The sequence below is a fragment of the Mytilus trossulus genome, chromosome 11 (assembly GCF_036588685.1).
Source record: "Mytilus trossulus isolate FHL-02 chromosome 11, PNRI_Mtr1.1.1.hap1, whole genome shotgun sequence".
In the NCBI taxonomy this organism is placed as follows: domain Eukaryota; kingdom Metazoa; phylum Mollusca; class Bivalvia; order Mytilida; family Mytilidae; genus Mytilus; species Mytilus trossulus.
In genome coordinates, this window is record NC_086383.1 from 56,001,697 (window position 1) to 56,018,492 (window position 16,796).

A 16,796-nucleotide genomic window follows, 5' to 3' on the forward strand; every position below is an offset into this window, starting at 1 on the left:
ACTAGTTTTCTGCAGACACATACGGGGGTAAATTCAGTAAATAAACATACGTCATCAGGGACCGCCCATTTAGGGGAGAGCTTTCTGTATAACACTGAAGTTATATGCTCTTCTGATTGGCAGATACTGTTTGTAATAAATATTTTTTTGGTAGATGGATCAAAACTAGAGTTGAAAAAAAAAAAATATATATATATGCTGAATGTACTAATTTGTTTCCCTTCAGGGTTGAAAAGTAATGGGGGTCAGTATAGGAATTCAGTGCGAATGTACATTGTTTGTAAACAAGGCCATGTGAATGCCCAAAAATGCCGCATGACCCTATGTTTTTATTGTTGCAAAAGATAGGGCTACATTTGTACTTGCATGAATGATATATGAAAGATTTTAATTTCTAAAGGTAAAATCAGGTATAAATTTATTCCCACACATAGATTAGCATTAAAGTCAATGGGAGATTTTTTTTACTGAATTTACCCCTACAAGTAAGCAAAAACTAAACGAAGAGACAAATGATCAAACAGATAGAAAAAAAACACTCCGCCACGGCTTTCTGGATTAATTCTTTTTTCATATCAACAATAGTCAGACAATTTTTTTGAAACTCCACCACTTGCACGTGGACAGAAGTGAATATTTTCACACTGAGATTCTCCTAAAACAATACAACAAACAAAACACAGCGAATTTCATACCGTTCAGTTTTGAGTTGTTGGTTTGATTGATGTATACACTGCATCTCCTATGATTCATATGACTGTTTTATGCGTCAACAACGTTGTTGCTCATTTACTAAACAGTGAAGGTATTTCGCCTTTTATAGCTGATGTTTATCATTTGAAAATCTATTTCAAGATATCCCCCTTTTCTTCATAAAATAATTTAAACCAAAACAAATGCAAAAAGCAAAAAAACACTAAAAAATTGTTTTCCAAACGTTACTCGTAACAAAACAAGCTTCGTCTTTCAGAGGTAAGCATACGATGTAATGGGTTTGAAACCCTTATATACTACCCATTTTGTAAAGTTTCCTCAGAGAAGGTATTGGCAAAAATCTGGTTGGTTATATACGTATAGTATACGTTTGCGGCTTGTGGCGTTTTTCTTGTTTTTTGAAGTTGTGCTCTGCATAGATTAAAATCTAATAATCTCTAAAAATCTAAAACACCGACTCAATCATAGAATGAGTCTTTGTCAGGGCTTTATCGTAATAACAAACAAAAATTTAGCAAAAATTCGATATAGTACACCCTTTTAATTGAATTATCTATACATTTAAGTTTGCACTGCATGCTATGATTTCAAACCACAGTCTACATCTGTTGGGAACGTTGCCCTGAACGGGACGGAATGAAACCCGTACGTTCGATGAGGCGAAAGACCTTAATCTTAGCTACCTGAGTAGTCCTTTTTCTGTCCTCTTCAGGGATGAATGACAAAAGGGGGGTGTTAGTAATAACATTTAAAAAAAAAAGAGCTTTATAATCATCCCATTTACATTTTATTAAACGTGTGTGGGTCCCACGTCAGGTACGTTGTCGTGAAAGGTCGTTTATCATATTTAAACGTCTAGCCCCCCCCCTTTTTTCTCATTGTCAAGACCCTCTCATCTCCTTATATTCACGCAGTACTTAATTTTCCATGTGCACTAATTGCTGACAAAAATGTCATATAAATTGGATAGACTAAGCACTGCGAGTGTTTCTTTGCCTCAAGTGTAGTGGATTGATTTGATTGTTTTTGCTTAACGTCCAGTGGCAAATATTCCATGCAAATTAAAGCCATTGTGTTAGAAATTCACCTCAAGTCTAGTTAAACATTACCTTTTATTTGTATTTTTGTGAGAGAAGAAGAGAAAAAAAACACGAATGATATAGAATTGCACACACGCACTTGCTTCAAATGTGTTTTCTAAAATAAAACCACTATGCAATCTTAAGCATTGATGACTATTTCGACTTAAGTTACAACAAAGTGGCATTTATTTGATAGCCAAATTATCTGATCCCGACTTGACTGTGATGAGAAAAAGCAACATATTACATGGTAGAGCACACTGGTTCCCGAAAAGTGGATCATAGTATAAGAACAGGTACTTCCGATTTGGGCAACAAGGCAAACACATCATACTTTCAAATATTTATTTCATTATTCACGTGAAACTTCCGTCACGGGTTCTACCGTCACCCTGTAACGTGGAGCCTTTCAATTTGTATCAATTCATTGCTCATTGTCTTTTACTTTTGCACAAAGTAACAGCTACTCGTAGGAACTACATTTTGTCTACAATGTGTACTACTAGTTTTCTGCAGACACATACGGGGGTAAATTCAGTAAATAAACATACGTCATCAGGGACCGCCCATTTAGGGGAGAGCTTTCTGTATAACACTGAAGTTATATGCTCTTCTGATTGGCAGATACTGTTTGTAATAAATATTTTTTTGGTAGATGGATCAAAACTAGAGTTGAAAAAAAAAAAATATATATATATGCTGAATGTACTAATTTGTTTCCCTTCAGGGTTGAAAAGTAATGGGGGTCAGTATAGGAATTCAGTGCGAATGTACATTGTTTGTAAACAAGGCCATGTGAATGCCCAAAAATGCCGCATGACCCTATGTTTTTATTGTTGCAAAAGATAGGGCTACATTTGTACTTGCATGAATGATATATGAAAGATTTTAATTTCTAAAGGTAAAATCAGGTATAAATTTATTCCCACACATAGATTAGCATTAAAGTCAATGGGAGATTTTTTTTACTGAATTTACCCCTACAAGTAAGCAAAAACTAAACGAAGAGACAAATGATCAAACAGATAGAAAAAAAACACTCCGCCACGGCTTTCTGGATTAATTCTTTTTTCATATCAACAATAGTCAGACAATTTTTTTGAAACTCCACCACTTGCACGTGGACAGAAGTGAATATTTTCACACTGAGATTCTCCTAAAACAATACAACAAACAAAACACAGCGAATTTCATACCGTTCAGTTTTGAGTTGTTGGTTTGATTGATGTATACACTGCATCTCCTATGATTCATATGACTGTTTTATGCGTCAACAACGTTGTTGCTCATTTACTAAACAGTGAAGGTATTTCGCCTTTTATAGCTGATGTTTATCATTTGAAAATCTATTTCAAGATATCCCCCTTTTCTTCATAAAATAATTTAAACCAAAACAAATGCAAAAAGCAAAAAACACTAAAAAATTGTTTTCCAAACGTTACTCGTAACAAAACAAGCTTCGTCTTTCAGAGGTAAGCATACGATGTAATGGGTTTGAAACCCTTATATACTACCCATTTTGTAAAGTTTCCTCAGAGAAGGTATTGGCAAAAATCTGGTTGGTTATATACGTATAGTATACGTTTGCGGCTTGTGGCGTTTTTCTTGTTTTTTGAAGTTGTGCTCTGCATAGATTAAAATCTAATAATCTCTAAAAATCTAAAACACCGACTCAATCATAGAATGAGTCTTTGTCAGGGCTTTATCGTAATAACAAACAAAAATTTTGCAAAAATTCGATATAGTACACCCTTTTAATTGAATTATCTATACATTTAAGTTTGCACTGCATGCTATGATTTCAAACCACAGTCTACATCTGTTGGGAACGTTGCCCTGAACGGGACGGAATGAAACCCGTACGTTCGATGAGGCGAAAGACCTTAATCTTAGCTACCTGAGTAGTCCTTTTTCTGTCCTCTTCAGGGATGAATGACAAAAGGGGGGTGTTAGTAATAACATTTAAAAAAAAAAGAGCTTTATAATCATCCCATTTACATTTTATTAAACGTGTGTGGGTCCCACGTCAGGTACGTTGTCGTGAAAGGTCGTTTATCATATTTAAACGTCTAGCCCCCCCCCCCCCTTTTTTCTCATTGTCAAGACCCTCTCATCTCCTTATATTCACGCAGTACTTAATTTTCCATGTGCACTAATTGCTGACAAAAATGTCATATAAATTGGATAGACTAAGCACTGCGAGTGTTTCTTTGCCTCAAGTGTAGTGGATTGATTTGATTGTTTTTGCTTAACGTCCAGTGGCAAATATTCCATGCAAATTAAAGCCATTGTGTTAGAAATTCACCTCAAGTCTAGTTAAACATTACCTTTTATTTGTATTTTTGTGAGAGAAGAAGAGAAAAAAAACACGAATGATATAGAATTGCACACACGCACTTGCTTCAAATGTGTTTTCTAAAATAAAACCACTATGCAATCTTAAGCATTGATGACTATTTCGACTTAAGTTACAACAAAGTGGCATTTATTTGATAGCCAAATTATCTGATCCCGACTTGACTGTGATGAGAAAAAGCAACATATTACATGGTAGAGCACACTGGTTCCCGAAAAGTGGATCATAGTATAAGAACAGGTACTTCCGATTTGGGCAACAAGGCAAACACATCATACTTTCAAATATTTATTTCATTATTCACGTGAAACTTCCGTCACGGGTTCTACCGTCACCCTGTAACGTGGAGCCTTTCAATTTGTATCAATTCATTGCTCATTGTCTTTTACTTTTGCACAAAGTAACAGCTACTCGTAGGAACTACATTTTGTCTACAATGTGTACTACTAGTTTTCTGCAGACACATACGGGGGTAAATTCAGTAAATAAACATACGTCATCAGGGACCGCCCATTTAGGGGAGAGCTTTCTGTATAACACTGAAGTTATATGCTCTTCTGATTGGCAGATACTGTTTGTAATAAATATTTTTTTGGTAGATGGATCAAAACTAGAGTTGAAAAAAAAAAAAATATATATATATGCTGAATGTACTAATTTGTTTCCCTTCAGGGTTGAAAAGTAATGGGGGTCAGTATAGGAATTCAGTGCGAATGTACATTGTTTGTAAACAAGGCCATGTGAATGCCCAAAAATGCCGCATGACCCTATGTTTTTATTGTTGCAAAAGATAGGGCTACATTTGTACTTGCATGAATGATATATGAAAGATTTTAATTTCTAAAGGTAAAATCAGGTATAAATTTATTCCCACACATAGATTAGCATTAAAGTCAATGGGAGATTTTTTTTACTGAATTTACCCCTACAAGTAAGCAAAAACTAAACGAAGAGACAAATGATCAAACAGATAGAAAAAAAACACTCCGCCACGGCTTTCTGGATTAATTCTTTTTTCATATCAACAATAGTCAGACAATTTTTTTGAAACTCCACCACTTGCACGTGGACAGAAGTGAATATTTTCACACTGAGATTCTCCTAAAACAATACAACAAACAAAACACAGCGAATTTCATACCGTTCAGTTTTGAGTTGTTGGTTTGATTGATGTATACACTGCATCTCCTATGATTCATATGACTGTTTTATGCGTCAACAACGTTGTTGCTCATTTACTAAACAGTGAAGGTATTTCGCCTTTTATAGCTGATGTTTATCATTTGAAAATCTATTTCAAGGTATCCCCCTTTTCTTCATAAAATAATTTAAACCAAAACAAATGCAAAAAGCAAAAAACACTAAAAAATTGTTTTCCAAACGTTACTCGTAACAAAACAAGCTTCGTCTTTCAGAGGTAAGCATACGATGTAATGGGTTTGAAACCCTTATATACTACCCATTTTGTAAAGTTTCCTCAGAGAAGGTATTGGCAAAAATCTGGTTGGTTATATACGTATAGTATACGTTTGCGGCTTGTGGCGTTTTTCTTGTTTTTTGAAGTTGTGCTCTGCATAGATTAAAATCTAATAATCTCTAAAAATCTAAAACACCGACTCAATCATAGAATGAGTCTTTGTCAGGGCTTTATCGTAATAACAAACAAAAATTTTGCAAAAATTCGATATAGTACACCCTTTTAATTGAATTATCTATACATTTAAGTTTGCACTGCATGCTATGATTTCAAACCACAGTCTACATCTGTTGGGAACGTTGCCCTGAACGGGACGGAATGAAACCCGTACGTCCGATGAGGCGAAAGACCTTAATCTTAGCTACCTGAGTAGTCCTTTTTCTGTCCTCTTCAGGGATGAATGACAAAAGGGGGGTGTTAGTAATAACATTTAAAAAAAAAAGAGCTTTATAATCATCCCATTTACATTTTATTAAACGTGTGTGGGTCCCACGTCAGGTACGTTGTCGTGAAAGGTCGTTTATCATATTTAAACGTCTAGCCCCCCCCTCTTTTTTCTCATTGTCAAGACCCTCTCATCTCCTTATATTCACGCAGTACTTAATTTTCCATGTGCACTAATTGCTGACAAAAATGTCATATAAATTGGATAGACTAAGCACTGCGAGTGTTTCTTTGCCTCAAGTGTAGTGGATTGATTTGATTGTTTTTGCTTAACGTCCAGTGGCAAATATTCCATGCAAATTAAAGCCATTGTGTTAGAAATTCACCTCAAGTCTAGTTAAACATTACCTTTTATTTGTATTTTTGTGAGAGAAGAAGAGAAAAAAAACACGAATGATATAGAATTGCACACACGCACTTGCTTCAAATGTGTTTTCTAAAATAAAACCACTATGCAATCTTAAGCATTGATGACTATTTCGACTTAAGTTACAACAAAGTGGCATTTATTTGATAGCCAAATTATCTGATCCCGACTTGACTGTGATGAGAAAAAGCAACATATTACATGGTAGAGCACACTGGTTCCCGAAAAGTGGATCATAGTATAAGAACAGGTACTTCCGATTTGGGCAACAAGGCAAACACATCATACTTTCAAATATTTATTTCATTATTCACGTGAAACTTCCGTCACGGGTTCTACCGTCACCCTGTAACGTGGAGCCTTTCAATTTGTATCAATTCATTGCTCATTGTCTTTTACTTTTGCACAAAGTAACAGCTACTCGTAGGAACTACATTTTGTCTACAATGTGTACTACTAGTTTTCTGCAGACACATACGGGGGTAAATTCAGTAAATAAACATACGTCATCAGGGACCGCCCATTTAGGGGAGAGCTTTCTGTATAACACTGAAGTTATATGCTCTTCTGATTGGCAGATACTGTTTGTAATAAATATTTTTTTGGTAGATGGATCAAAACTAGAGTTGAAAAAAAAAAAATATATATATATGCTGAATGTACTAATTTGTTTCCCTTCAGGGTTGAAAAGTAATGGGGGTCAGTATAGGAATTCAGTGCGAATGTACATTGTTTGTAAACAAGGCCATGTGAATGCCCAAAAATGCCGCATGACCCTATGTTTTTATTGTTGCAAAAGATAGGGCTACATTTGTACTTGCATGAATGATATATGAAAGATTTTAATTTCTAAAGGTAAAATCAGGTATAAATTTATTCCCACACATAGATTAGCATTAAAGTCAATGGGAGATTTTTTTTACTGAATTTACCCCTACAAGTAAGCAAAAACTAAACGAAAAGACAAATGATCAAACAGATAGAAAAAAAACACTCCGCCACGGCTTTCTGGATTAATTCTTTTTTCATATCAACAATAGTCAGACAATTTTTTTGAAACTCCACCACTTGCACGTGGACAGAAGTGAATATTTTCACACTGAGATTCTCCTAAAACAATACAACAAACAAAACACAGCGAATTTCATACCGTTCAGTTTTGAGTTGTTGGTTTGATTGATGTATACACTGCATCTCCTATGATTCATATGACTGTTTTATGCGTCAACAACGTTGTTGCTCATTTACTAAACAGTGAAGGTATTTCGCCTTTTATAGCTGATGTTTATCATTTGAAAATCTATTTCAAGGTATCCCCCTTTTCTTCATAAAATAATTTAAACCAAAACAAATGCAAAAAGCAAAAAACACTAAAAAATTGTTTTCCAAACGTTACTCGTAACAAAACAAGCTTCGTCTTTCAGAGGTAAGCATACGATGTAATGGGTTTGAAATCCTTATATACTACCCATTTTGTAAAGTTTCCTCAGAGAAGGTATTGGCAAAAATCTGGTTGGTTATATACGTATAGTATACGTTTGCGGCTTGTGGCGTTTTTCTTGTTTTTTGAAGTTGTGCTCTGCATAGATTAAAATCTAATAATCTCTAAAAATCTAAAACACCGACTCAATCATAGAATGAGTCTTTGTCAGGGCTTTATCGTAATAACAAACAAAAATTTTGCAAAAATTCGATATAGTACACCCTTTTAATTGAATTATCTATACATTTAAGTTTGCACTGCATGCTATGATTTCAAACCACAGTCTACATCTGTTGGGAACGTTGCCCTGAACGGGACGGAATGAAACCCGTACGTTCGATGAGGCGAAAGACCTTAATCTTAGCTACCTGAGTAGTCCTTTTTCTGTCCTCTTCAGGGATGAATGACAAAAGGGGGGTGTTAGTAATAACATTTAAAAAAAAAAGAGCTTTATAATCATCCCATTTACATTTTATTAAACGTGTGTGGGTCCCACGTCAGGTACGTTGTCGTGAAAGGTCGTTTATCATATTTAAACGTCTAGCCCCCCCCCCCCTTTTTTCTCATTGTCAAGACCCTCTCATCTCCTTATATTCACGCAGTACTTAATTTTCCATGTGCACTAATTGCTGACAAAAATGTCATATAAATTGGATAGACTAAGCACTGCGAGTGTTTCTTTGCCTCAAGTGTAGTGGATTGATTTGATTGTTTTTGCTTAACGTCCAGTGGCAAATATTCCATGCAAATTAAAGCCATTGTGTTAGAAATTCACCTCAAGTCTAGTTAAACATTACCTTTTATTTGTATTTTTGTGAGAGAAGAAGAGAAAAAAAACACGAATGATATAGAATTGCACACACGCACTTGCTTCAAATGTGTTTTCTAAAATAAAACCACTATGCAATCTTAAGCATTGATGACTATTTCGACTTAAGTTACAACAAAGTGGCATTTATTTGATAGCCAAATTATCTGATCCCGACTTGACTGTGATGAGAAAAAGCAACATATTACATGGTAGAGCACACTGGTTCCCGAAAAGTGGATCATAGTATAAGAACAGGTACTTCCGATTTGGGCAACAAGGCAAACACATCATACTTTCAAATATTTATTTCATTATTCACGTGAAACTTCCGTCACGGGTTCTACCGTCACCCTGTAACGTGGAGCCTTTCAATGTGTATCAATTCATTGCTCATTGTCTTTTACTTTTGCACAAAGTAACAGCTACTCGTAGGAACTACATTTTGTCTACAATGTGTACTACTAGTTTTCTGCAGACACATACGGGGGTAAATTCAGTAAATAAACATACGTCATCAGGGACCGCCCATTTAGGGGAGAGCTTTCTGTATAACACTGAAGTTATATGCTCTTCTGATTGGCAGATACTGTTTGTAATAAATATTTTTTTGGTAGATGGATCAAAACTAGAGTTGAAAAAAAAAAAAATATATATATATGCTGAATGTACTAATTTGTTTCCCTTCAGGGTTGAAAAGTAATGGGGGTCAGTATAGGAATTCAGTGCGAATGTACATTGTTTGTAAACAAGGCCATGTGAATGCCCAAAAATGCCGCATGACCCTATGTTTTTATTGTTGCAAAAGATAGGGCTACATTTGTACTTGCATGAATGATATATGAAAGATTTTAATTTCTAAAGGTAAAATCAGGTATAAATTTATTCCCACACATAGATTAGCATTAAAGTCAATGGGAGATTTTTTTTACTGAATTTACCCCTACAAGTAAGCAAAAACTAAACGAAAAGACAAATGATCAAACAGATAGAAAAAAAACACTCCGCCACGGCTTTCTGGATTAATTCTTTTTTCATATCAACAATAGTCAGACAATTTTTTTGAAACTCCACCACTTGCACGTGGACAGAAGTGAATATTTTCATACTGAGATTCTCCTAAAACAATACAACAAACAAAACACAGCGAATTTCATACCGTTCAGTTTTGAGTTGTTGGTTTGATTGATGTATACACTGCATCTCCTATGATTCATATGACTGTTTTATGCGTCAACAACGTTGTTGCTCATTTACTAAACAGTGAAGGTATTTCGCCTTTTATAGCTGATGTTTATCATTTGAAAATCTATTTCAAGGTATCCCCCTTTTCTTCATAAAATAATTTAAACCAAAACAAATGCAAAAAGCAAAAAACACTAAAAAATTGTTTTCCAAACGTTACTCGTAACAAAACAAGCTTCGTCTTTCAGAGGTAAGCATACGATGTAATGGGTTTGAAACCCTTATATACTACCCATTTTGTAAAGTTTCCTCAGAGAAGGTATTGGCAAAAATCTGGTTGGTTATATACGTATAGTATACGTTTGCGGCTTGTGGCGTTTTTCTTGTTTTTTGAAGTTGTGCTCTGCATAGATTAAAATCTAATAATCTCTAAAAATCTAAAACACCGACTCAATCATAGAATGAGTCTTTGTCAGGGCTTTATCGTAATAACAAACAAAAATTTTGCAAAAATTCGATATAGTACACCCTTTTAATTGAATTATCTATACATTTAAGTTTGCACTGCATGCTATGATTTCAAACCACAGTCTACATCTGTTGGGAACGTTGCCCTGAACGGGACGGAATGAAACCCGTACGTCCGATGAGGCGAAAGACCTTAATCTTAGCTACCTGAGTAGTCCTTTTTCTGTCCTCTTCAGGGATGAATGACAAAAGGGGGGTGTTAGTAATAACATTTAAAAAAAAAAAGAGCTTTATAATCATCCCATTTACATTTTATTAAACGTGTGTGGGTCCCACGTCAGGTACGTTGTCGTGAAAGGTCGTTTATCATATTTAAACGTCTAGCCCCCCCCCCTCTTTTTTCTCATTGTCAAGACCCTCTCATCTCCTTATATTCACGCAGTACTTAATTTTCCATGTGCACTAATTGCTGACAAAAATGTCATATAAATTGGATAGACTAAGCACTGCGAGTGTTTCTTTGCCTCAAGTGTAGTGGATTGATTTGATTGTTTTTGCTTAACGTCCAGTGGCAAATATTCCATGCAAATTAAAGCCATTGTGTTAGAAATTCACCTCAAGTCTAGTTAAACATTACCTTTTATTTGTATTTTTGTGAGAGAAGAAGAGAAAAAAAACACGAATGATATAGAATTGCACACACGCACTTGCTTCAAATGTGTTTTCTAAAATAAAACCACTATGCAATCTTAAGCATTGATGACTATTTCGACTTAAGTTACAACAAAGTGGCATTTATTTGATAGCCAAATTATCTGATCCCGACTTGACTGTGATGAGAAAAAGCAACATATTACATGGTAGAGCACACTGGTTCCCGAAAAGTGGATCATAGTATAAGAACAGGTACTTCCGATTTGGGCAACAAGGCAAACACATCATACTTTCAAATATTTATTTCATTATTCACGTGAAACTTCCGTCACGGGTTCTACCGTCACCCTGTAACGTGGAGCCTTTCAATTTGTATCAATTCATTGCTCATTGTCTTTTACTTTTGCACAAAGTAACAGCTACTCGTAGGAACTACATTTTGTCTACAATGTGTACTACTAGTTTTCTGCAGACACATACGGGGGTAAATTCAGTAAATAAACATACGTCATCAGGGACCGCCCATTTAGGGGAGAGCTTTCTGTATAACACTGAAGTTATATGCTCTTCTGATTGGCAGATACTGTTTGTAATAAATATTTTTTTGGTAGATGGATCAAAACTAGAGTTGAAAAAAAAAAAAATATATATATATGCTGAATGTACTAATTTGTTTCCCTTCAGGGTTGAAAAGTAATGGGGGTCAGTATAGGAATTCAGTGCGAATGTACATTGTTTGTAAACAAGGCCATGTGAATGCCCAAAAATGCCGCATGACCCTATGTTTTTATTGTTGCAAAAGATAGGGCTACATTTGTACTTGCATGAATGATATATGAAAGATTTTAATTTCTAAAGGTAAAATCAGGTATAAATTTATTCCCACACATAGATTAGCATTAAAGTCAATGGGAGATTTTTTTTACTGAATTTACCCCTACAAGTAAGCAAAAACTAAACGAAAAGACAAATGATCAAACAGATAGAAAAAAAACACTCCGCCACGGCTTTCTGGATTAATTCTTTTTTCATATCAACAATAGTCAGACAATTTTTTTGAAACTCCACCACTTGCACGTGGACAGAAGTGAATATTTTCACACTGAGATTCTCCTAAAACAATACAACAAACAAAACACAGCGAATTTCATACCGTTCAGTTTTGAGTTGTTGGTTTGATTGATGTATACACTGCATCTCCTATGATTCATATGACTGTTTTATGCGTCAACAACGTTGTTGCTCATTTACTAAACAGTGAAGGTATTTCGCCTTTTATAGCTGATGTTTATCATTTGAAAATCTATTTCAAGGTATCCCCCTTTTCTTCATAAAATAATTTAAACCAAAACAAATGCAAAAAGCAAAAAACACTAAAAAATTGTTTTCCAAACGTTACTCGTAACAAAACAAGCTTCGTCTTTCAGAGGTAAGCATACGATGTAATGGGTTTGAAACCCTTATATACTACCCATTTTGTAAAGTTTCCTCAGAGAAGGTATTGGCAAAAATCTGGTTGGTTATATACGTATAGTATACGTTTGCGGCTTGTGGCGTTTTTCTTGTTTTTTGAAGTTGTGCTCTGCATAGATTAAAATCTAATAATCTCTAAAAATCTAAAACACCGACTCAATCATAGAATGAGTCTTTGTCAGGGCTTTATCGTAATAACAAACAAAAATTTTGCAAAAATTCGATATAGTACACCCTTTTAATTGAATTATCTATACATTTAAGTTTGCACTGCATGCTATGATTTCAAACCACAGTCTACATCTGTTGGGAACGTTGCCCTGAACGGGACGGAATGAAACCCGTACGTTCGATGAGGCGAAAGATCTTAATCTTAGCTACCTGAGTAGTCCTTTTTCTGTCCTCTTCAGGGATGAATGACAAAAGGGGGGTGTTAGTAATAACATTTAAAAAAAAAAGAGCTTTATAATCATTCCATTTATATTTTATTAAACGTGTGTGGGTCCCACGTCAGGTACGTTGTCGTGAAAGGTCGTTTATCATATTTAAACGTCTAGCCCCCCCCCCCCCCCTTTTTTCTCATTGTCAAGACCCTCTCATCTCCTTATATTCACGCAGTACTTAATTTTCCATGTGCACTAATTGCTGACAAAAATGTCATATAAATTGGATAGACTAAGCACTGCGAGTGTTTCTTTGCCTCAAGTGTAGTGGATTGATTTGATTGTTTTTGCTTAACGTCCAGTGGCAAATATTCCATGCAAATTAAAGCCATTGTGTTAGAAATTCACCTCAAGTCTAGTTAAACATTACCTTTTATTTGTATTTTTGTGAGAGAAGAAGAGAAAAAAAACACGAATGATATAGAATTGCACACACGCACTTGCTTCAAATGTGTTTTCTAAAATAAAACCACTATGCAATCTTAAGCATTGATGACTATTTCGACTTAAGTTACAACAAAGTGGCATTTATTTGATAGCCAAATTATCTGATCCCGACTTGACTGTGATGAGAAAAAGCAACATATTACATGGTAGAGCACACTGGTTCCCGAAAAGTGGATCATAGTATAAGAACAGGTACTTCCGATTTGGGCAACAAGGCAAACACATCATACTTTCAAATATTTATTTCATTATTCACGTGAAACTTCCGTCACGGGTTCTACCGTCACCCTGTAACGTGGAGCCTTTCAATTTGTATCAATTCATTGCTCATTGTCTTTTACTTTTGCACAAAGTAACAGCTACTCGTAGGAACTACATTTTGTCTACAATGTGTACTACTAGTTTTCTGCAGACACATACGGGGGTAAATTCAGTAAATAAACATACGTCATCAGGGACCGCCCATTTAGGGGAGAGCTTTCTGTATAACACTGAAGTTATATGCTCTTCTGATTGGCAGATACTGTTTGTAATAAATATTTTTTTGGTAGATGGATCAAAACTAGAGTTGAAAAAAAAAAAAATATATATATATGCTGAATGTACTAATTTGTTTCCCTTCAGGGTTGAAAAGTAATGGGGGTCAGTATAGGAATTCAGTGCGAATGTACATTGTTTGTAAACAAGGCCATGTGAATGCCCAAAAATGCCGCATGACCCTATGTTTTTATTGTTGCAAAAGATAGGGCTACATTTGTACTTGCATGAATGATATATGAAAGATTTTAATTTCTAAAGGTAAAATCAGGTATAAATTTATTCCCACACATAGATTAGCATTAAAGTCAATGGGAGATTTTTTTTACTGAATTTACCCCTACAAGTAAGCAAAAACTAAACGAAAAGACAAATGATCAAACAGATAGAAAAAAAACACTCCGCCACGGCTTTCTGGATTAATTCTTTTTTCATATCAACAATAGTCAGACAATTTTTTTGAAACTCCACCACTTGCACGTGGACAGAAGTGAATATTTTCACACTGAGATTCTCCTAAAACAATACAACAAACAAAACACAGCGAATTTCATACCGTTCAGTTTTGAGTTGTTGGTTTGATTGATGTATACACTGCATCTCCTATGATTCATATGACTGTTTTATGCGTCAACAACGTTGTTGCTCATTTACTAAACAGTGAAGGTATTTCGCCTTTTATAGCTGATGTTTATCATTTGAAAATCTATTTCAAGGTATCCCCCTTTTCTTCATAAAATAATTTAAACCAAAACAAATGCAAAAAGCAAAAAACACTAAAAAATTGTTTTCCAAACGTTACTCGTAACAAAACAAGCTTCGTCTTTCAGAGGTAAGCATACGATGTAATGGGTTTGAAACCCTTATATACTACCCATTTTGTAAAGTTTCCTCAGAGAAGGTATTGGCAAAAATCTGGTTGGTTATATACGTATAGTATACGTTTGCGGCTTGTGGCGTTTTTCTTGTTTTTTGAAGTTGTGCTCTGCATAGATTAAAATCTAATAATCTCTAAAAATCTAAAACACCGACTCAATCATAGAATGAGTCTTTGTCAGGGCTTTATCGTAATAACAAACAAAAATTTTGCAAAAATTCGATATAGTACACCCTTTTAATTGAATTATCTATACATTTAAGTTTGCACTGCATGCTATGATTTCAAACCACAGTCTACATCTGTTGGGAACGTTGCCCTGAACGGGACGGAATGAAACCCGTACGTTCGATGAGGCGAAAGATCTTAATCTTAGCTACCTGAGTAGTCCTTTTTCTGTCCTCTTCAGGGATGAATGACAAAAGGGGGGTGTTAGTAATAACATTTAAAAAAAAAAGAGCTTTATAATCATTCCATTTATATTTTATTAAACGTGTGTGGGTCCCACGTCAGGTACGTTGTCGTGAAAGGTCGTTTATCATATTTAAACGTCTAGCCCCCCCCCCCTTTTTTCTCATTGTCAAGACCCTCTCATCTCCTTATATTCACGCAGTACTTAATTTTCCATGTGCACTAATTGCTGACAAAAATGTCATATAAATTGGATAGACTAAGCACTGCGAGTGTTTCTTTGCCTCAAGTGTAGTGGATTGATTTGATTGTTTTTGCTTAACGTCCAGTGGCAAATATTCCATGCAAATTAAAGCCATTGTGTTAGAAATTCACCTCAAGTCTAGTTAAACATTACCTTTTATTTGTATTTTTGTGAGAGAAGAAGAGAAAAAAAACACGAATGATATAGAATTGCACACACGCACTTGCTTCAAATGTGTTTTCTAAAATAAAACCACTATGCAATCTTAAGCATTGATGACTATTTCGACTTAAGTTACAACAAAGTGGCATTTATTTGATAGCCAAATTATCTGATCCCGACTTGACTGTGATGAGAAAAAGCAACATATTACATGGTAGAGCACACTGGTTCCCGAAAAGTGGATCATAGTATAAGAACAGGTACTTCCGATTTGGGCAACAAGGCAAACACATCATACTTTCAAATATTTATTTCATTATTCACGTGAAACTTCCGTCACGGGTTCTACCGTCACCCTGTAACGTGGAGCCTTTCAATTTGTATCAATTCATTGCTCATTGTCTTTTACTTTTGCACAAAGTAACAGCTACTCGTAGGAACTACATTTTGTCTACAATGTGTACTACTAGTTTTCTGCAGACACATACGGGGGTAAATTCAGTAAATAAACATACGTCATCAGGGACCGCCCATTTAGGGGAGAGCTTTCTGTATAACACTGAAGTTATATGCTCTTCTGATTGGCAGATACTGTTTGTAATAAATATTTTTTTGGTAGATGGATCAAAACTAGAGTTGAAAAAAAAAAAAATATATATATATGCTGAATGTACTAATTTGTTTCCCTTCAGGGTTGAAAAGTAATGGGGGTCAGTATAGGAATTCAGTGCGAATGTACATTGTTTGTAAACAAGGCCATGTGAATGCCCAAAAATGCCGCATGACCCTATGTTTTTATTGTTGCAAAAGATAGGGCTACATTTGTACTTGCATGAATGATATATGAAAGATTTTAATTTCTAAAGGTAAAATCAGGTATAAATTTATTCCCACACATAGATTAGCATTAAAGTCAATGGGAGATTTTTTTTACTGAATTTACCCCTACAAGTAAGCAAAAACTAAACGAAAAGACAAATGATCAAACAGATAGAAAAAAAACACTCCGCCACGGCTTTCTGGATTAATTCTTTTTTCATATCAACAATAGTCAGACAATTTTTTTGAAACTCCACCACTTGCACGTGGACAGAAGTGAATATTTTCACACTGAGATTCTCCTAAAACAATACAACAAACAAAACACAGCGAATTTCATACCGT